General features: G+C 37.5%; 1 protein-coding gene across 1 annotated transcript in view; it reads right to left on the bottom strand.

Moving 5' to 3' along the window:
• NRG1 (neuregulin 1) overlaps positions 1 to 23,080 on the bottom strand; it is a 1,019,883-nt gene that overhangs the window by 218,973 nt on the left and 777,830 nt on the right. The window lies entirely within an intron of this gene.

The following is a 23,080-nucleotide window of genomic DNA, read 5'->3' as shown; positions in this document are numbered from 1 at the left end:
CTGTGTCCTGCCTTCGTGTGTTTAACAACGTGCCTGACAGACTTCTCATCTTCAGCTTTTCCTAAAAGAAATAATAATAACCTGGCCTCTGCTAAGGGGGAGGGGGGTCTCCTAAACTGTATCTCTCACTACAGCTTAATTATTCAAGTTGTAACTTAACTGATAAAACCTGGGTTGGAAAGCAATCGACAATAAAATTACTGCGCTAGCTAGAGTCACTCAGTTCTGCCGAGAGAGCAAGTACGGGGAGGTAAAGTGGAGAGACAGAACCAGAGGTCCTGAATTCGTCAGTGCTAGCTTTCTCCGATTCAAACTTCCCTCAGAACTGCGGGTGAAACCTACTTCGCCTTCCCTTGTCCTCCCTCTGGTGGAGAATTCTACAGAGCAGTGAAATCCAGAAAACGTTAGCACCCTGCTGCGAAGGACAACAGTGAAAGGCCAGGGTAATCAGCACCGCGTAATGAGCCAGAATCATGTAGAGCAAACGTTCTCATAGATGTATGGCAGCTGTGGCTAAGTCAGAATGTTCATTTACAGTGACAGGCCCACGTGTTGTTTTCTGGAACAGGTGAGTACCGTCCACCCACATGTGAAATTTACTTAGCCCTCTTTAAAAGTAATTTGCTCCTGATTTTCCGTCCTCCGGGATTAATGCTAACTGAACCATTACCTACTGACAGCCTTCTTGGTATATTTTCCAAATGCCACCATTTAGATAAAGGTGAAATCTGGGGTGCCTTCTTGCTATGTATGTGGAGAGGGAGGGGGGACAAAAACAGTTATTTAAAAACTGTCCTAAATTAAGAATGATTTTATTCTCCTTTAATTTGTACTGTAATAAGAATCTAACTCTATTGGGTGGGTTAAGTCGTTAAAAGATATCTTAGCAGTAATGCCATCATTTATTTTGAAAAATTTGATGTCCAAATATCTTCTGATAACCTTCCAACGAACACCACACATCAATTATACTGGGCCATAAAAACAGCAAAATCAGGGAGATTATGAATACTGAATAGCACTATAATATTCCACAGAGTCTAATGTAAACTGGAACTGAATGATGGTTGAAATAACTCTGCTTTCCCAGGTGGGGCCACTACTTAACAAACAGGAAAACAGCAAAACTCAGAAAAGGCGAGCCCTTTCAAAAAGGGTACTTTTTCTCCAGGATATGAGACCCTGTAAGGGCTTAGTATACAACTGCTACATGTTACCAGATACATCATTATTTTAGAACTGAAGGACAGAAAGCAGAAATGTCTTTTGAATTAAAAAATAAAGTTTCAGATCTTTCCAAATAAAACAGAAAGCCAGCTGGAAAATCCAATTTGAAATTGTCCTTAAATTATTCATCTCTGTGGTCAGGAAGTAGCAGATGAATTTGTTGTTGTTGTTGTTGTTTTGCATTTTTATAAATCTTCGGAAATGATCAGAACAGGGATGGAGAAAGGAGGAAACCTTTCTTTGCTTTCTTGAAAATCAAAATATTAACCTCAATTTAGAAACAATGACATGTTTTCATGGTATCGTTTTATTAATTTGTTATGTATTGTTCAGCTCTTAGAGTCTGTATCATACAGGGTATATCAGCTCTCAGGTAATATATGTCAACCTGTCAACATATGTCAACTCGTGAAAACTAGAGTGGGTATTTATAAATAAGCAACTTGAGAAATAAAGAAAGACAAAATGGAGCTCTTATATTAAATGACAGCTTATAATAAAGGCAATCCTGTGCCATAACACTTTTCTTTGGCGAGGCTTAACTTTTAGAAGCACTCTTAGAATCCACAAAGCTGGCCAAATATACCCTTTCTCTCATGAATTCCCATTTGGAAAATACTCCAAGAAAATCTTAAAAAGAAAAAAAAACCAAAAGTGAAAGAACATTAACATGTGAACATTTTTAAATTTTTGCAAAATATTGTGCATACTGACAGTAATGGGAATTTCATTTTAAATTCTGCAAATAGATATTTTTAACTTTTAAAAAATGAAGTAACAAGATAATTTATGTAGATTATTTTTTTAAACTTTGCAACAAATTCATTGTTAATAAAGATGCACGGATACAAAAGAAAATCTCTCTCACCAGAGCCAGCTCCAGCACGATCACTAAAGGCGCATGACTTATTCATTAATTCACAAAGCATTTACTGAAGTAAATGCTCAACAGTAGAGAAACTGAAAGAAAGAAAAAAAATTGCCCCATTCTCATGAAGCCAAAATAATATGAGAAAGGCATGAAAACAAATTAATTATTACAATACAAACGAAAAGCAGAGCCAGATAAGTTTTCCAGGGCCTGAAGCTCATGAGATTTGGGAGATCTTTTTAAAGGGAAAGAACACAAACTTAAAAATACAAATTTAGATCCAAGACTGTTAAAGGGAGCCTTGGAAGTGAGAGGCCCTGAAGCTTCCTTAGCTTCATGGCAAATTCACTTCTAGTGATTCCAAGCATATTCCACTATCTGCACAATTATATACTAATTCAGAAATTAGATACTACTTTCACGTACTATCACTATAAAGAGAAGACATTAACAGGCAGTCAAAAGGAATACACATTTTTTTTTAGATTCCATATATATGTGTTAGCATACGGTATTCGTTTTTCTCTTTCTGACTTACTTCACTCTGTATGACAGACTCTAGGTCCATCCACCTCACTACAAATAACTCAATTTTGTTTCTTTTTATGGCTGAGTAATATTCCATTGTATATATGTGCCACATCTTCTTTATCCATTCATCTGTCTATGGGCACTTAGGTTGCTTCCATGTCCTGGCTATTCTAAATAGAGCTGCAATGAACTGAAACAAGCAAAGACTATAGTGTAAGGAAAATAAGATGAAAGCAGCTTTAAGAATTCACTAATCAGCAATTGTCCTGTATGTTTAGTTAGACTCTTAGAATAAACACGCAAACCGAGTTCATTAAACAAAAGTCTTCTGACCGACAAGATACCCACGCAAAACTGGAAATCGTGTGCTCCGGTACATTTGGAAAATATTAAACAAAATTCTTAACTAATCATATTCTGTCTGCTGTGAAGAGTCAGTTTGATAACAAATTGTGAGTTTAGAATCCTAAGAAAAATACTAAAAACGGTAACATACAAACAACACTAAAATGAGACCTGTGTTTATACTCTTCTGCTTTGTGTGATTTTTAAACATTATCCCACACCAATGATTGTTATTATTATTATTGTTTATCATTATTATTAATGATAAGATTACTCTCATGATTGTAGAGATACATCATAGATTAAAAATGGATTATACAGCTGAATACTAGTGCCTACTTTCTTTTTGTGGACACTATCTGAAAAACAGGCCTAGTGTCATAAACCTCTTCTCTAATAGGGTGGAGATGTAAGACTTAATAGTCTTTGAAACGTTTTATTTTCTTTTAAGAAGAATACAATCTCATGCAGCTTTTTGATTTCTCTTTCTGACCTCCACACTAATTATTTATCTTTATCTTTCTCATCCCCTTGCAACACATACTTAAGATGTGTATGTGATGCAAATACCTCAAATGTATATATACATGCATATATGCATACACATATACATATGTAGATATCCATATGTATACATATGTATACATCTGTATTTGTGAGTGTATGAATACATATGTGTGTGGGTGTATAGTTATTGCTTCTCTTTCCTCTACTGGAAATGAGAAACACTGTCTGAATTTGAACACGAATCTATAAAAGATGGAGATCATATATCCTTTTATCCACTTTTTTCATATCGCTATCCATGAGAATTCTCAGCACCGTACTTTGCACGCAGTAAGCACTAAATGGCTTTGCATATAATGAATTTAAATAGAATAGGATGGATATAAAAAGACTGGTTCTGATATTACCATTTCTGTCAATCAATTACCAATCACCTACCCTGACAATCATCTTTGCCACCGCCTTTCTGCAGCCAACCCCTCCCCAAATCCTGTCATTTTGACTTGTCTCCTTTTATTTCTCATCACTAAGTACCACCCAAATTTAAGCCTTCGTCTTATCTTTTCTTTGATCATAGTAAAGCTTTCCACCTGGACTCTTGCTCCCTCCAATTATTTTGCTACATGCAGCAGTCAGAGGAGTCTTTTTGAAATGCAGACTTAACCCAGCCATCCTTTGCTTCCCAGAACCATACCCAGTGTCCTTGTAGGGCTAGCCTGTGCCTAACTCCAGCCTGATCTCACTACGCTTCATCCCTCCCTCCCTATGCCTGATGCATGAAGGCTTCTTTGCAACATGCCTCTAATACTTGTCATTCTTTCCAGCCTCAGTGCCTTTGCACTTACCGTTTCCTCTGCGTGAATTTACCACACTTGGCCTAATTCCACTTACTGCTCAGGCTCCAACTGAATTTCATTTGCTTAGAAGGGCTTTCCATTACCTTTGAAAATGATTTTAATCTCCCATCCCATTTTACACCTCCTTCAGAACATTTCTTCCAGTTTGTAATTATTTTTTGTGTGTGATTTTTATTTTTACAAGGATTTTTTAAATGATTTTTTACAGTGTTTTTCTTATACAATGATCTGTTCCCACTGGACATTAAATTTTTTGAGGGCAAAGACTGACTATTTCATGTTCTATGTTATATCTCTAGCACTGTGCCTGTTTCATCATAGCCAATTACATACATTTTGTTAATTGGTGAATAAAGGAGGATAACTAGAATTGCTTTATATGTATATAAGACTATACATACATACATGTATGTATGCTTATGTTTATTTGGTCAAATTTTAAAATGATAATGATGTTTATGGTACCAGGCATGACATTTGGGGATAATTTCTGTTGAATAAGCCTTTCTAAGAATGGACATATAGAATAAGAATCTTGACTTATAGGTATAATTTCTCAAAACTTTAAGAGGTGAGGTGATAACTTCTGTGAAATGGTAAAATCCCAAGAAAATACTTACCTTTTTTTTTAATTGCCTCTGCAAATTTCACCTGTAGATTACATTTATTGGCTCCATTTCCTTCCTTGCATTTGTATGAGGTGTTAGAGAGACCCCTAAAAGAGCTGGGTTTTAGCAAGGCTGTTCTAACAAAGTGATAATGGATGAAAACCTTTAAACACAGCATTGTTAACAGAGAGTTAAAAACCCCTTTCTAGCCTTGGCATCATACAAGGTTCCTATTCCCATAGGATTATTTTTCACTTAACACACTAGTGGTAAGTCCATATATAGTCATTTTAGCAAGTTGCACCCAGTAACCACCTTACAGTTATCTTTGAGTTTAGATTTAACTCCCTTAGTATTTTCCTCACTTCCCATCATGCATATCCATATAACAAAGGGATCTGTCCATACATGCATCGGGTTCAGATTCTGTGAACATCTAATACACAGCCCAGAGAGAGATTCAGATGCTTCGGTGTCTTTTAAGAGTCATCCCACAGGATCCTCCAAGGTTAACATCTTTCCTTTCAAGAGTCACTTTATTCATTATTGTGAAAAGATTCACCCCTGCTAAATGTATAATGATGTTAAAATACAAATGTAAGGTCGTGAGTGATGAATTAGTACTTCAAATATTTGAACAGTGCGAATAATTTAACAGATCAACTCCGCTTTGGTATGTCCCAGAAGAGACACCTGGTAGAAAGCATTTCCAAAACAGATTATAGTATATCGGAAATTACTTCACAATGTCATCAGGATAACTGGTCTGTATGGAATGAAACCCTGACCCACAACGTTATATACCTGGCCTAGGCATGTAATAACACCACAATTATTCTTTTTCCTTATTTCTCACGTAATTCCTTCTAACCTTCTTACTAAATCTTTATGAATACTACCCTCCCCGCCTTTTTTTTTTTTTTTTTTTCCAGCTCCTGTTCAAGTTAGAGCCCAATACTTCATATATCTGACTTAACTAGGGATTTTTAGTTTTGAGCTCAGAGCCAAAAGTGAAGTTCTCAGTGGAATGTTACAGTCATCTCCACCCCTGGACCCCAGCCTAGAATTCTAGTTCCTTTGCAACGGACCAACTTTCAACATACTAGATGTTTGGGAAATTTTGTGTATGTGTGTGTTAAAAAATTTATATCTTTCACTTCTCATTCATTTGGGAAAAGAATTTCACAAGTATTAACAACTCAAGAAAGCAATTCATCTTGTAAAGATGATTTAGCAGAATAATTAGATAACTTGACAGAAACTAAATGACCATCCAAAAAATAACTGGTGACCAACCATGCAGAAGATTACATTCTTATGGAAAATGCTGTCTTTTCTGCTTAATCATAAAGACTGTGTTTGTTCCAGCTCTTTCCCATAAATACAAGATGGAGACCACCTCGTTCAAATGGTCCAGGAAACTCTGGTCTTGCCTAGGGTCTTACTCAGCATGTAGGGTTCTTTAGAGAAATTCTGGGGGTGATCCCAGAAACTAGATATTCAACTGAATGTCTAAGAAATATGTTTGGATTAGTACTTGAGTGATCTTTGTTCAGTCCTAGAGCAGACTGAACTCTTTAAGATCCTATTCAGCAGATACATTCAGGCACAAAAAATTCTGTCAGTCCATCTGGGACTTCTGTCTTCAAGACTGACCAAAACCAGCCCTGGTATTTGTAGGTAGGAAGAGAAAGTCACTTTTACTTAAGTGGCAATTATCTTGCTTCGGAATTACATCAACTTTTTTTTTTTTTTCCTGTTGTAGTTGTTGTGGTTTCCAAAAGATCATCTAACAGAATGAGGTGGAAATCCACTATCACTTTTATTTTCATAATAATAAGTAGACCCCTGAGAGCCCGCAATGTGCTAGGATTTACATCAGTGTGTGTTTATTATGGGTACTAAAACTATACAGTATTTCTAGCTCAGAAGTGCAAGGTAAAGAACTTAATACATATTTTCTCAACTCATTGTTTTCTTTTAAAATTTACTTTTTCCCTCTTCCCTGAGAAACTTTCATTAAGCTATTACCAATTCTTTCCCTCCCTTGTCCTACTGCTGAATCCGCCCTGACAATCCCTGATGCCAGGTCACTCCAATTACCCAATTTTCTCCAGGAACATTATCTTTCCTTGTTCTAACAAAGAAGCCAGAACAAAAAAAAACCCTCTCTTAACCCTTCCTTTCCTTTTATGACCAAACACTTTCAGTTCTTTTTTTATCAGCTCATGGAAACCACCTGCTCCCCCAACTCACAACCAATCTCATGGAACTGCTCGGAAGTCACCAGTGCCTTCCTTATTGTCATATGAAGTGTCGTCCTCCTTAGTCCTTATGCTTGGGGACACTGATACGCACATCATTTTGAAACCTTCTCCTGGAACTCACAGTAATATCTTGGTGGCAGAACTTTCTGTCTCTTTTTGCCAATTCTTTTTCTTTTTTTTCTGCCTATATCATAAATGCTGGCTCATGGCCCAATATTTAAAACTCTTTTTCTTAACTACATGATAATCCTAGGAAAATATCATTCACTACCACTGTATCAAATTTTGATAATTCACAAATGTGTGTGTGTATACTTTTTTTTCTAAACTCCAAGCCTCAATCTCCACTACCTCAAACTGACCAGTTGGTTAATTCCCATCCCTCTCCCCCGCCCGCCCCCCCACCCCGAACCAGACATGGTTCAAGATCAGAAACTAGGTGTCATCCTTCATTTTTCTCCTCACATCCTCCTTTCCTCCCCGATTCCAGCCATTTGATGCCCCAGTCCCAGCGCTCTTATCTGAAGCAGCTTTAATCCTCATCACCTGTCTCCTTTGCTTCTCCCCTGAGCTGGGTCCTCAGTCATTCTTTGACCGTTTTTCAAATACCCCTCTTACTGCTTCAGCTTCCATTCTCACACCCAGCCATCCTCCTTCCAGCTACCGGAGTTAATCTTCTAAAATACAGCTATTATCTTGTCATCTTTATGTAACATTTCTATGGATTCCTGTTGCTATAAAGTTGCAACTTCTCCTTAGAGGTTAGTCAGGTCCTTCCCAATTCAAGTGCTGCATAAATACTCAATCTCTCTTCTCTTCCCCCGGGTAGTGAGTATACTCTGGTCACACTGAACTGTATCTTTTCTTACTTCTATGCCTTTAACTCTGTTTTTCCTTGTCCCTAGAATTTCTTTCCCTTTTCTGCCTAGCAGGCAGACCCAACTCAAAACTCACCTTTTCTATTTTTCCCTGATGCTCCCCTCACAATCGCTGCTGCACATGTGTCTTCCTTATATGTCTCTTGAGCTCAGCACCTTTATTACTATCATTATTTGTTTTCAAGCCTGTCTCCCTGCTCTGCAGGAAAGATGCCTCAGGAATCATCTCTCTAGTTCCATAAAGTACACATCTGACATATGTATATTAAAATGCATAGACTATAAATGTGTTCAAAGAATCCCCAATTTACATTTAATTCAACTTCAGAGTGACTGAGTAGCAGTTGAAGGGCTTTGAAATCTTTCCAAATTTAACGTTTTACTCCAACGCAAATGGGACTTTCGCTAAGTAATTACAACTTTTCCAAGCTCTGCAGCTGTATGAGCCCAATCTTAACTGACTTGTTCAACCGGAGTTACAGTTAGCAGGATTCAAGAACAAGGCTTGCTGGTTTCTACCACTATATTTTTGTATACTGAAGTCCATTTAAGCCCCCTTGCTGACCTACTCTATGTCTTATTTGCCCATATTAAAAAAAAAAAACTTGTATAATAATATCAATACTTGTTACACATTAACCATCATAATGAGGTATTATGAAGTTCAACTCATCCCTTATCTGTAAATTCCTCTATAAAGAAAAATAAGTTTATGATGTAGAACCTTCATCTTGATTTCTGAAAACTCTAATGATAACTCTGGAAGGGAGAAGGAGTGTCCCTTTATATAGTTGATATTTTTTTTTTTTTTTTTTTTTTTTTTTTTTTTTTGCAGTATGCGGGCCTCTCACTGTTGCGGCCTCTCCCACCCACCCTTTCCGCAGCATGTGGGATCCTCCCGGACCGGGGCACGAACCCGCGTCCCCTGCATCGGCAGGCGGACTCTCAACCACTGCGCCACCAGGGAAGCCCTAGTTGATATTTTTTGATTGCTTGAAATAGCCTCCATCTCAAAGACTGCTGGTAACTCTGCAGCCCCATCTACCATTCCCCACTCTCTGCTTAAGTGTCTGAGAGCCTCTGAGGGTCACAGTCTCCACCTTGGACCGTAGATGGAAGCCTGTCTTCAAGAAAGCACCAATGAACCGGATGGAACTTTGAATTCTGACTCTGCTGCTTCACAGCTGGCTACTCATCTGTAAGGGGGGGACTATACTACCAATTGTAATAGATGACTGTGGTGAGAACTAAGTGAGCTCACGGGAGTCGTGTCCAACCTACAGGAGGCGCTAGAGAAATGGCACCTCAATTGGTCGTCAACTGTCCGCTGACTTCTAGCTGCTGCTGCTCCTATCAAACATCTCTGAGTCCAGGCCAACTTTACTAAAAGAAGCATTTTGCCAAAAGGATAGGTGATTTTTTTTTTTTTACCATTCAGTAATGACTGAATAGGTAATTCTGAATTACCCCAGGCCATTGGCACTTAAGGCTACAAAGAATAAGTAAAACTAATGAAAATCAGATATTTTTATGGATTTGAAGTTTTCACCACACTGCTCCTAATTCACCTCCTCTCATCATCCCTTTCTGGGTTTTCTGTAGGACAGATGACTCTTCACTGGCTCAGTGGAAGGCAGCAAAGGGAAAAAGGAGGTAAAAAAGGAAAACTAGTATTTGAATGAGTAGAATATTTAGCAGAAGGTTTTATAAGTAGAATTCTGATTCTAATCACAAGATTCCTGTCCCTCGTTCACACACCCTGTATGATCCCCTCTTCTTGAGTATGGGGGGGGACCTATGGATATTATGGTTATGGCTCCTGTGCTTAGGTTATCAATCAGTTGACTATGAGTTAATCCAGAAGGTGGGTCTGACCTAATCAGGCGAGTCCTTAAAAGGAGGGCTAAGCCTTTCCTGAAGAGAAAGATCATCCTACTGACTTTGAAGAAGTAGCTGCCATGTAATGAGAGGGTCACATGCCTAAGAGTGGAGGGTGGCCGCTAGGAGCTTAAAGCAACCTTGGCTGACAGCCAGTAGGAGAACAGGGACCTCAGTCCTACAACCACAAGGAACTGAATCTTGCCAACAGTGTTGATGAACCAGGAAAAGGACCTGAGCTCTAGCTCAGAACACAGCCCAGTTGATGGCTTGATTTCAGCCTTGTAAGACCCTGAGCAGAGGACCTAGTTACGCCCTGCCCAGACTTCCGGCCAACAGAACTGGGAGCTGATAAATGAGTGTTGCTTTTGGGTGCTAAGATTGGGGTGATCTGTTACAAAGCAATAGTAAGCTAATGCAGTTATAAAAACATCTTAATTTATACAGTGCTTTAGAAAGCAGATATCGAAGGGGCTGGAAAATGACAAATGGGAAGAAAGTCTGGAATCTGCAGTGACTCTCCCCGCTCTGCCACTTCCTAGCTCCATGGATTTGGGGAGTCACTTAACTTCCCCAGCCTTAAATTTCCTTGTCTGTAAAATGAAGGACTGAATGATGGACAAGATGCCTCCAAGGTGCTTTTATATTTTACATCCTTAGATGATAAAACTTTTATTTTTTGAGAGGATAAAACAAGGCACATGGGGAAGTAATGTAGAAACTTTCACAGATGGCAGCTCAAACCCAACTCAGAAATCCTAGCTCCTCTATTTGTAGACCATCCTGTCTCCAGCCCATTCTCTGAGCTTCAGCCAGACTCACAGGCATTAAATGGACTCCAAGAAGGTTTATAAGCTTCACCCACAGGTCCAAAGGGGATCTGAAGAATTGTGGCTTTTTTCTATTTTTGGAGGGTAGGGTTTTGTTTTTATTTCTCACAGGGAGATTTTTGGTATATGTTTTCTGCCAAAATAATCAGTAAGATAAAGCACCTGCCATGGAGATGAATGCTGTATAAACTTTGATGTGCATCCATGGTGGACATAAAAAACTTTTCTATAAATAATAACAATTTAACTCAAAAATATATCACAGCCTAAGGATTCTTTAGGGAAATGTGTATATGTTCCTCAGGAAGGTCCATGGTCCTGAAGAAGCAAACTTTTTGGCATGGACAAGAGAGACGTTTAACAGAGCTGTTTCTGCTCTAGTACATAAGCTTTCATCTGTTGATCTGTACAAATAACCCAAATGGAAACTTCTTTATGAGACAGAAAAGTACAGTGAAATGTTTCAAGTCCACAATATCAGCTGGAATGAAATTATAGCTGTGTCGTTTAGAAAGTGGTTCCTTTCAACAAGATTTACTATGTTACTATGACTAGATGAATTTATCTCCTTTTCCCAAACTTATTAAAGCATAAAACACTTCCCTAAAGCCACTTTGGCTCAAATGTGTTTTTCAAGGAAAGCTGTGGTATGCATTAACTAACTCCAAGAAACCAAAGTAATCTAAAATTTTCAAATCCTGGAACAATCTCAAAACGCTCAATAATAGAACATGCTTTAACTCAGCTCACAGATTATCTATATAGGCAACATAGAATGGATTCTGAAAGACCACAGTGAGCCCGATTTTGACAGACTGAACCCCAATGCTGAAGGAAATTTTGGAAGTGAGATCTGGGCTATCCAGTTTGGTCTATAGACATTGATGAAATTGTCTACGCAATCAAACATCAATGTTTTTGTAGACAGAGTATCAAATCATCAATAAAGGCCATTCATGAAATATCCTTAGGTGTTTTAATGGGATGATGGAGCTGATATTTAACTGGACCTATATGCCTCTAATCACTCTTCCCCGTGTCTTGAAAATATCTGCAAACTAAGATGGAAAATGTGAAACCAGTAAAACTTAAGCTTCATGGCTCCACCCTTGCAGGAATCCCTTCCAAGCACTGTAACTAATTTTGTGTTAATAATTTTCTTTTTTTTTTTTTTTTTTAGGCTGTGCCATGTGGCATGAGGGATCTTAGTTCCCTGACCAGAGATCCAGCCCCCTGTACTGGGAGCACAGAGTCTTAACCACTGGACCGCTAGGGAAGTCCCAATTTTTTTTAAAAGGACCTCCCAAACTAACTCCTCTTTAAAGGAGACTATAAATACAGTTTGAGGAATATAGTAAAAAAGGCAGACAAGTTTAACAGTTAGGGTTTACCATATTGACATTGGACTCAATAGTTGGGTTTTTTTCCTTTTAACTTTTCAAGTCATGGTTTTTGCATGATCAACCCTGAATGATGGAGATCATCCTCCTATTCTCACTTCAGAGAGCATCTCTGTTTGCCACGCTTTGAGCACATGGGTTTGTAAAGCTCATTCAAGAGTTTCAGGGTAAGGGGCACATGGCTGACGAAGGGAATAGAGTGATCCGTACCTGTTATGTTGAAAATATTTGATGGGTGATGAATCAGCCTATCTTCTAAAGTGTTCAGTTAATTAACTGTTCAATTTTGATAGATCCTAACCCTAATATTTTTCTCTTTAAAATTGCTAAATATATTATTGTTAAGACAATTATTCTGGGATAGAGTTAAGTGAAGAATGCCAATGGTAATAAAACAGTATTAATTCAAAAGAGATCGTGCCAGCTCTACATGATTCCCTGGTTCTTTCAAAGGAGGAAGATAATACAAGTTAATCATTCAATTGACTAAATTAATCTAGTCAAAACATTTAACTTGTCCAATGCAGACCTAGCCTAAAATTAGGATATAGAGGTATTTTATAGCTACATGACGAATCCAGATCACGTTAATCTTACTTAAATGTCTAGAGTTTCATATCCTGATTTCATGCTATTTCCAAACAGAGTCTAATATTATACTTTCAAGGTCAAGCTATGAACAGCAGTAATGTTTTTCTGTTGTCACTGTGGGTAATGACGTCTTCAAGCATTATTATCATAGGAAATTGCGTATTTCTTCTGTTGTTTGTAAACATGTATTTATATATACACAAGACAACATTTGTTATTTCTCCCAACGCTGTGGATCTAAACTACGAAAGATCATGAAAAAGTGTTACTATGTGGAAATAGAAACAGGTTTTTTTTTTTCAGGTTTTAGAAAATCATCAGCAAGCCATGCCAACATGTAGTAAATTAAGACATAGGTTGTATCTACAAAACACCGAAACATACAAATGAAAATGAAAATAAGAATTAGCAACTTAGAGAAACGTTTTTCCTAGACTATGGAAATTATCTGCAATTTTTGCTTTGGGGGGAAATTTTTTTTTAACTTATGCAGAAGTGATTTACTTCTTAAGGCATTATAAAAATTAAAATTTTAGCATAATCATGAAGAAATCATATCTAGTCATGAAATGAAAATTTTGTCGGGAGACCTTCCACATACAAGCCTTTAAAGACAAGTCTTCATAAAATTTCTATTAATATATGATCAAGTGAGCCCGCCATGAGTTACAAAAATAAAGATTCTCTTGGTAACCGAAGAATGAAAATAGCATTATCTACAATGTCGATGATAATTTTTAAAAATGATATATCTTAAAGCACATGTTTCTAAAAGAGAAATTCTAATACCGTTATGAGCAGCTTGATAAATACAGCTGTTTTCATCTTACTTAGAAAAAACCCTTTTTCTCCAAGTTGGTTTAATTGCATTTCAAGTGAAAACGTGTTTTGTTCTCATTAAGCATCACTTTAATTTCTGATAGGAAATCACAGGCACTTTTAAATAACAGCACCTTAACTGCAAGGACAGTTAAAGAAAAAAAGCAAACATTCTGAAAACATTTGAAACACGTATTAGCTTCAATCAGGCAGATAATAGAACCTTGGGAAAATTTCTGGTTTATAAGAAAAGTGGATCTAAGCCAAGTTAGCTTGTGGACATATTTGAAGAATCTTTGATGATCTTTGGTAAACACAAGCTCTGATTAAACCATATTCCTAATAAATATTATTTCTTGAAATTTTAGCTGAGTTGCTGATACACAATTGAATCAAGGCTCTGCTTGTCTTGTGTATATATATATATATATATATATATATATATGATCTCTGAAAAAGAAAACGTTTATTGCTTGCTATGATAATTGATTACTGATAGAGCAACCACACATTCTAGTAGGCCGGGACCATCTTGATTTATACCTGTGGTTCAGGTATAATTACTAGTAGGACCTTTGTTCACTCTCAAACAATCCTTGTAGTGGTCCATAAATTATAGTCACTCTAGTTATACAGTATTTTTGTTTAAGGAATTGTCTTTATTTTTCGTCATCACTAATGTAGCATTGACTTGTATCCCAGGTATTGTGCTAAGTGTTTCATATGTCACTATGTCATTTAACATTCAGAATAATTCTATGAGGCAGGTCTTATTTTTCACTTTATCACTTTTAGATGCATAAATTAAAGTTGAGAATTTCAAAATTCTATACTTTAAAGAGTTACCTAAGACTGTGTCTATGCAATACCCTTAGTAATACTAAAACCATTTCAAAAGTTTTAAAAAGTTTTAGGTATTTGAGCATGCAATATCCTTTTACACTGCCCCAATAACATTTGAAAATGGATTTTTTTTATTCAACTTGCATAATTTCCCTTTTTAGATTCTTCTTTTATAAAGTTGGCTGAAAATCTTTGGCAAGGAAACAGTAAGAAACTTCGCTTTTCTTATCTATATTATCAGAGCAATCTCTCCTCTGAATGTAATTAACGTTTAATTGCTTTTTAGGGAAAACAAAAAGAAAAAAGAAAGTAGAAAGAAACATAAAAATGGACAGAATACAGTGATTTTCTTGGAAGTACTTATAAGTGACTGGGGTTTTACTCTCCTTAATTAGGAAAACTTCCAGTAGATGAAAGGGTATTCTCAGTTTCCTTCTTTCTCTCATTCTCTCCTTTTTTCTAGATTTGTTTTTCAGAATTTTCCCTGAAATGTCATGGTTAGTACTTTCCTGGTTTTCTCATTTCCACTAAATCACAGATAGCATTTCCCAAATACAACTTTTAAGCCCCAAATACCCAATTGCTATTAATATGTGATTTGGTTTGGGGATATAAAAATAATTACTCACTAGAAGTAAATGCCTAACTTTTACTAAGACAACTTTGCACAATCTCATTTGTGAGTCTGGTTACCAAAAAACTCTGTATGTCGAATGGGGATGGAACTGATTGGAAGGGGATACGAATGGAGATATACATCAATTCTAATTAAGAGACTGGAAGACTACATGATGAACAAAGTCATTTTCAGCCTAGAAATTAAACATCTTAATTTATTGTTGAAAATGGTGTTTGGAAGTATCGGCTCTGGACTATTCTATAAAGCTATAGTTGTCACACTTAAGTGTCAGTCAATTGTCTAGTGGACTAGTCTGTCTCCCATGTTTCTATTCAAATTGCAAACTGAGGCCGGGATTGGAGTAAGCCATACAATTCTCCAACAGAAAGGTTTCAGTGAAAGTTATACAGGGACCAGTCACGTGGTGAATTAAAGCCATGACGTATTCCAGCTCTCTATTGTCTATTCAATTGGTGGGGGAGCGAGAACTACTCTAAAAAAGAGCAAAGATAAAAAGAACCACATGACAACCCACGAGTAGCATTGCTATCACTAATTCAGGTTTAAAAAAATCAACTTCTATTATATATATAATATATATATAACATATATTTAACATGTATATATGGTGTCATATATAATGTAAATATATATATACACACACATATATACATATATATAGTTATACTATATGATTAACTGGATGCAAATGACTGGATACAAATAACTGGATACTTCAAGGTTGTTTGCTTGAGAAAGCAGTCTCCCAGGTGCAATCCTATCTAACAATTTGTTCACATAGTCAACACTTAACTGCATACCTACTATGTACCATGCTTTGTTCTGGATTACAGGGACACAGGGGTGAGTGAAACGAAGCACTATACTCATAAAGCAATAAACATTATACTCGGGCAATAAACAACTAAACTAAATGTATAACCACAGGCAATACTTTCAAGTGGTCACAAGTGAAAATCACAACAGTGAAAGGGGGTAGAGAAGAGCAGAGGGTTGGCGATTTGGTGGGGAGGGGAGACCAAAAAAAAAATCAAGAATTCTTCATTAAGTTGTTAAATTTCGGATGTCTGCAAGTCCAAGTGCAGGTCCCAGTTGGGTACTGTCTGGAGCTCACAGGAAAGGTTGGAGCTAAATATATAAATTTGAGAGTTATCAATACATAAATGGAATTTAAAGTCGTGAGACAGGGACTTCCCTGGTGGTCCAGTGGTTAAGACTCTGTGCTCCCAATGCAGGGGGCCAGGGTTCGATCCCTGGTCGGGGAACTAAGATCCCACGTGCTGCAACTAAGTTCATGCGCGCCACAACTAGACAAGCCCACACGCTGCAACGAAGACCCAGAGCAGCCTAAATAAATAAATAAAAATTAAAAAACCACAATAAAGTCACAAGACAGGATTTCTTAGGTAGAGTGTGTAATTACAGGAGTAGAGGATTGCCAATGAAGTCCTGTAGCTTTCCGACATTTATAGATCAGGAAGAAAAGAGAAAGCAAGAAGAGGAATCTGAGATATAAAGACAAGGAATCGAGGGGAAAAACCAGAGAGGTGAGGTATCCCCAAATTCAAGGGAATAAACTGCTTTAAGAAGAGACTAGGTCAATTGCTGCTGGTTATTTGGGGATGATGGAGTCTCAGGATAGTTCATTGGATTTTGCAAGGTGTAGGTCACGGTTGACCTTGACAGGAACAGTTTTGTTGGACTTCCAGTTAGTAATGGGGACTTGGACCCACGTGTTCATCACCTATGCATGCCATGCCAGGCAAACTCTAAGACAGCCCTCAATCTACCTCCTGCTATTTACACCCTGGTAATACACTTACCTTGAGTGAGTGCTTCTATCCAACAGAATGTGGCAAAAATGATAAGATGTCACTTCTGTGATTAGGTTACATAAAGTAGTGACTTCCTTCTTGCTAGCCGACTCTCTCCATTGCTGGCTTTGGTGAAGCATGCTGCCATATGGAGAGGACCATGTGACAAGGGACTGAGGGTGACTTCTGGCCAACAGTCACTAAGGAGCGGAGGCTCTCAGTTCAACAGCTCATAAGAAACTGAAACTTCCAATCATTAGCCAAGCATAGAAGAGGATGCCCTTGAGCCTTTCCATGAGACCCCAGCCCTGGCAAGCACCTTGATTGTAGCCTTGACCCTGAAGTAGACCCAGCAAAGCCATGCCAGAGCAATCCTGACCTACAGAAATTCTGAGATAATTCATGTGTGTTATTTTAATCTGCTAAATATGTAGTAATTTGTTACAAAGCAATAGATAACTAATACACTTTTTGAAATGCCACTAAGGTGAGGGTAAGGAAGAGAATAAAATGGGTATTAACCCGCAAGGAAAGGAAAGAAAAGCTAGAAGAGACTAAAGGAAGTAGATAAGATATATCCAAATTTTGTAAGATGGGAAGCTGATGGATTTGTAATAACTAACTTAGTAAAGCCACAAAAGCTGTTTCTATAAAGGAGAAAACCAATGAAAGGAAAATGGGTCCATGCTAAAGAACTATAGAAAGGCTCTGGAACAGGAAGCATCAGGTACACAGGAAGTTAGGGCGAAAGGGGGGCAGTGTGGTACTGAAAACAGAAGGACTGAATGAATGAAAGTATGAGTAAGAAGCATTTAGATACACAGGTCTACTCCAATACCTTGAGTAGCAGATAACTCCATAGCCTAGAGGAAACTTCAAACAGTTCTTCACTCAAGTTTTCCGTGATAAATCCACCTGTACAGCCCAACTATAGCTAAATATTAGGATTAAATTTTTTGGTGGAAAAAATGTTTCCTGGTTAAAAATAGAAGTTGAAAACCCATGATTTTGATGGTCATTCTGATGGAATGTGCAAGTGAAATTCTATGTGGGTAGAAGCGGAAGACAGTTACTAGCCCAGGTTTGTAATCATAAGTTTCCAAACACGCATTGTCTGGGAATCGATGGGAGAAACACAGAATAAATGGAACACATGCGTGTGACATGATGGGGGAAGGAGTAAAAAATTACTCTGGAGTTTAAAGATTGGGTAACTAAGAGAACTGAGCTTCCATAATAGAAGCTGCTGAATTTGGTTTTAGACCCTTGGACACTGAGATACGGGACTTCAGCTGGCAACTGGAATGCTTTTTGTTTCATACCATGAGAAAGACTTCAGATCTAGAAAAACGATAGGAAAAATATCTTTAAGGACAAGCATGTAGAGACAACTGAGATGAAAAAAAATCCCAGGGAATAGGACCCAAGAGAGAGAAAGAGGGGTAATCAGGAAGGTAAGGAGACAACCAGAGGAGTTTGCTGTCATAGAAGAAAGAATTTTAAGAAAAGGGAGGTAAGCAATGTTAATCATTGCTGAGAAACAAGGAAGAATAAAAAACTGGGGAAAATTCTTCAATACAGAAAAAACTTTGAAAAGTCTGATGTAGGGTACCATGGGGCCGAGATAAAAGAAAGAGGGGAGAATGATGAAGAAAAGGAAACATGAATATAGATCTCCTGTTCTCAAGCCTTTTTTATCTCAAAACTCCTTTTCACTCTTAAAAGTATTCAGGACCCCCAGAGAGCTTTTGATTTTGTGGGTCATATCTACCAGTAGCTATGACCAGCCTACTAGGAAGATAGATAGTATCAGCCTACTAGATAGATAGTACCAGCCTACTAGAAATTTAAAACGAAGGAAGACATTTTCAAATTTATTAATTCATTTAGAAGTAACAATGCTGGCTCCATTATATGTTAACATAAATAACATCATTTTATGAAAATATAACCACATTTTCCCAAATAAAAATAATTTTAGTGAGAAGAGAGCTTTCGTTTACAGTTTTGTAAATCCATTTAATGTCTGGCTTAATAGAAGACAGCTGGATTCTCCTATCTGCTTCTGCGTTCAGTCTGTTGCAATATTTTGTTTTGGTTGAAGTATAGGTAGAAAATCTAGCATCAAATGGATAGGTTACAGAGGGGACTTCTTGAAGAGTGTCAGGACCCCTAGAGGTCCTCAAACCATGCGTTGAGAATTGTGACGTAGGGAACTTCTTTGAGAAATTTAACAATGAAAATAGACAAATTGGGTGGCAACTCAAGGGAGTATCAGGTTAGAAGGAAGGATTCTGAGTTCATTTGTTTTTAAGAATAAGGAAAACCGAAGGATGTTTGTAAGTCCAATGGAAGGGAAGGAGACAAGAAAGGGAAAAATAGAAGATGCAGAAGAGAAATGGTAAATCTCAATGGATCTCAAGGTCCCAACGGAGGACAGAAGTGAAGGGATGGGGCGCAGGGTGGCAACTTTAGCCTTATGAAGAGGAGGTGCTAACTTTTCCTCCTGACACAAAAGCATGAGCGAGGATAAGTGGTTCCATAGCGAAAATCCATGGCAGTGCGAACATGGTAACTACTGAAGATGAGGAAAGATGAGGCGCCTTCAGTCTTTTCAGCCAAGAATGAGATAGTCATTTGTGAAAAGTGAATAACGTAGGAGCAATACTGGAGACTTGAGTAAACATGGATGGGGTGGGAGTGGGGTTCAAAAGAGAGAAATTAAAATCGTGATTAGATGAGCAGCATATGTGGAGATACACAGCAAGTGCTCAGTCCATAAGGAGTGCCCATGAAATGTTCTCTTTAAATAAACGAAAGGGCATTGAAGAGGGGTTCTCAGTGGAGGACACCAGGCAAGGTAGCATGACTCTCTGGTGATCTCGTTAGTGGCTGAAGTCCAGCACAGCTGGACACACTTCTGCTTCCTTGGTGACTTCACAGACTCTCGCTGACGTGGAGCAAGCCCAAGTCACATGGGAAATATTCACAAGAGAAAGGGACCTCTGGGTTTGTCGATAAAACATGATCCTGTAGTGTGTGCTCGTCTTCTTCTTCTGAACATAATTCGAGCAAGCACTATACTCATCTGTCACTTATTTCAGGAAACCTCTTTCCAACTGTCTGTCATGTATTTATCTATTTTTTTAACTTTTATTTTATATTGAAGCATAGTTGATTAACAATGTTGTGTTAGTTTCAGGTGTACAGCAAAGGGATTCAGTTATACATGTACATGTATCTATTCTTTTTCAAATTCTTTTCCCATTTAGGTTGTTACACAGTATTGAGCAGAGTTCCCTGTGCTACACTGTAGGTCCTTCTTGGTTATCCATTTACAAAATAGCAGTGGGTACATATCAATGTCATATATTTATTAATATGTCTTATATTTACCTAGAGAAGGAGGAAGCTGGAGGTAAACTAAAGGAGTTTTCCTAACGAAAACGAATTGGGCACACCCAGCATCACTTTCAGCTGAGAGGGTTAAAGGAGCCATTTCATTCCACATCTTCTTTAGAAAGCTACACTTGAATCCACTTCCTTTGCTTTAGGAATAGCCAAAGCTCTCATCCTCCTAAAACGTTTTCACTCAATTTAAATCTTTGAAGCTATCATCTTTCTCTTCAATACCTGACTTTGTTTGAGATCATTAATTCATAATGTTAAACAAGTTTTAAACTTACTCTTTGATTATTTCTCTCACGAAAATGAATATTAATATGTCTTCTCTGTCTTTGATTTTATTTTCCCAATTTATTTTGTTAGGTAAACACATTAAAGTTCCCTCTGTATTGATTGCTTTCCATGGGGGCAATGGAGAAATAGTCAACTTGGTTTGATTTGCAGTTATTGTTTTATCATGGGCCTGTTCCCATAATGAGGAATAAGGATTTCCAACCTCAGTGCCTTAACTTCTGCATTTACAAAGTTAAATATTGGGAAACTAAGTACGGAAAAAGCAGAATATAATAAATCTATCCGATGCCAAAATCAACCAATCATTTAGATTTTCCTAATTTTTTTTAATTTTAGGGTTATAAAGACAAATTCACAACAAACCCAAAGGGTATTCTATGTCCATTTGCCTTTACTGCCATACAGCTATAGCCTATAATTACATTTTCAATAAATATCCATAGGGCTTAATAGTACATAAAAGAGTAAAAAGAATAAATACTATTTATTGGTCCTTACTGTATTGCTGGCACTGTGGTGAGAGGTTTATATACATTATCCCATTTTAATTTCACAAGCAACCCTATAATATAACTACGGTTATCTCCAGTTTACGAGTGAAGATCTTGACCTAAGTAAGTTAGCGAAGTTCACACCTATGCTGAGTGGCTGAGTTCCAGCCCCTTCTATTATACACTCTATTACATTGCTTCCATTTTTATTCTTTAGACTATAACTCCTGAAGATTGAAGAATTGTGTGTACCTGTGGGCTATACACATGTGCACGGCAAACACCGAATAAGAAGAACACTTGTGAAAATGCAAGAAATGTAGGTAAAAGTCTACCCCATTTGTACTTTGCTTCTGTGTCTCCAACACACAAGAAATCCCGGTTCCACAAACAAGGAAATATAGGTTTGGGGGAACTGACAAAGTCACTTTGATGAAACAAGGTCACAAAAAAATTCAAGCTTATCTATCACAGATTTCAAATCTCTGAGTAAAACTGTTCTGCTTGGCTTGGTTTTGATTTGATCTTGCAAGTCTCCTGTGTTATCTGAAAGAATGCTCTAGGTGTCCTTTACATCATCAGATAATTTAGAATGTAGTAAATGCAATAACACAGTACGTGAGCCACAGTATTTTTAGTTTTTCTTAGGCTTCCTCAGTGGAAATCTGGTGTGTGGAAATCTCCGTCCAAATCTGAAAATGTTTCAAATCCCACATGAAGTTCCATTATTATGATATTTTCATAAATATGATCTGAAACCATTTGCTTCTACAAGGTAATGCCTTCCTCCCCCACAAAAATTTATAAATGATACATTTAGCTTAATGAAATCTCAACCTTTAATTGGTGGCAAGAGTCATCCAGCAGATATACAGTCATCCCTCCCTATCCAAAAGGGTTCTGCATCTGAGGATTCAACCAACCATGAATTGAGAATATTCGGGGGAAAAAAATTCCAGAAAGTTCCGAAAAGCAAAACTTAAATGTGCCATGCACTGCAACTATTTACATAGCATTTACATTGCTTTAGGTATTATAAGTAATCTAGAGATGATTTAAAGTACACAGGGGCATGTGCATAGGTTCTATGCAAATACTTCATTTTATGTAAGAGACTAGAGCATCCGTGAATTTGGGTAGGGGGTGATGGACTGGGTCCTAGAATAGATCCCCTCAGATACCAAGGGATGATGGTATACATTTTATGAGTTAGTGAGTTTTAATGTTTAAGGTAAAAGTATCCATCACACAAACTGGTTCTAATTACAAAGCTACACCAAGTTTTAAAAACAGACAGCCCCTGCTTTCCTTTACAAGATTTTAAAACAATCCAGTTATCTCCAGGAGCTAAGTAATTCTCAAAACTAAATTAACTTTAACTTTGAAATAATAGCCAGATTATATGGCAGTATTCAAGGGTCTTTTAGTGTAGGTCTATCTCATATCTGGAAAAAATTTTCCAAGTCTCAAAAAATCTCTTCAAGGGAGAAAACAACACATTGCTATTGTAATTATAGCTTAATTTTATAATATTATTCATTAGTTAAAATGCCAAATTTTAAAATGGCTCGTACGAAACTTATTTATGACTTAATAATGTACATTGTATTCAGTAGCAGTAGTTAATGCTCCTGAAAATAACTAAACTCTCAGAGGCTTCCCTGGTGGTGCAGTGGCTGGGAGTCCGCCTGCCGATGCAGGGGACACGGGTTCGTGCCCCGGTCCGGGAAGATCCCACATGCCGCGGAGCGGCTGGACCCGTGAGCCATGGCCACTGAGCTTTCGCATCCGGAGCCTGTGCTCCGCAACGGGAGAGGCCGCAACAGTGAGAGGCCCGCGTACCGCAAAGAAAAAAAAAACAAAACTAAACTCTCAGTGACGTCAACCAGATTTTTAATTATGTGCAAAGTTACTATGGCCATCGAATCCTATTCATGTCTTTAGAGCTGACTTTTCTTCTTTTTAAAAAATTGCCTCACGGTAA

This window comes from Aethalodelphis obliquidens, unplaced genomic scaffold (genome assembly GCF_003676395.1).
Source record: "Aethalodelphis obliquidens isolate GAN/ISIS:26980383/991018 unplaced genomic scaffold, ASM367639v1 scaffold25, whole genome shotgun sequence".
NCBI classification, from domain to species: domain Eukaryota; kingdom Metazoa; phylum Chordata; class Mammalia; order Artiodactyla; family Delphinidae; genus Aethalodelphis; species Aethalodelphis obliquidens.
This window is presented reverse-complemented; position numbering and strand designations above follow the sequence as displayed.